Raw genomic sequence first — 422 nt, 5'->3', positions numbered from 1 at the left:
CCTCATCGTGCGCGGCTGTCATGCAACCGCACACAATAACCAAACAATCGAGTGTAGTAGTAAGGCCTGAAATGCAGCCGAACTCAATTCAAGTCCAAATCAGGAAAATGTCTCGACGCAAAGCCACACAATCGACAACGTGCATCATCGTCATCGTCGTGACATGAATTGGCACGAAATATCAAAACTCTTCAGCATTTGAGAAAAATAGTAATTGCAACGTAAAAAATAAAACAGTGCAGAGTTGAAAGCCAAAGAATGAAAATTGAGTTTCAAGACGAGTTTTTGAAACTAAGCAGCGTTACGCTAATACAATTCAATGACATCATTCACGAAATCTTGTGACTTTGGACCCCTTTTCCATGACTGCAACTGACGGAGCTAGTGCGGGGTGCGGGGGGGGGGGGGGGCCGGGCCTCTCC

General features: G+C 45.7%; 1 protein-coding gene across 1 annotated transcript in view; it reads right to left on the bottom strand.

Moving 5' to 3' along the window:
* Window positions 1–422, bottom strand: part of ca14 (carbonic anhydrase XIV) — a 13,767-nt gene that overhangs the window by 10,580 nt on the left and 2,765 nt on the right. The window lies entirely within an intron of this gene.

Source organism: Hippocampus comes, unplaced genomic scaffold, assembly GCF_001891065.2.
Source record: "Hippocampus comes isolate QL1 unplaced genomic scaffold, H_comes_QL1_v1.1 scaffold227, whole genome shotgun sequence".
NCBI lineage: Eukaryota > Metazoa > Chordata > Actinopteri > Syngnathiformes > Syngnathidae > Hippocampus > Hippocampus comes.
Note: the sequence above shows the minus strand (reverse complement) of the source record. Positions and strands in the feature narration are given on the sequence as shown.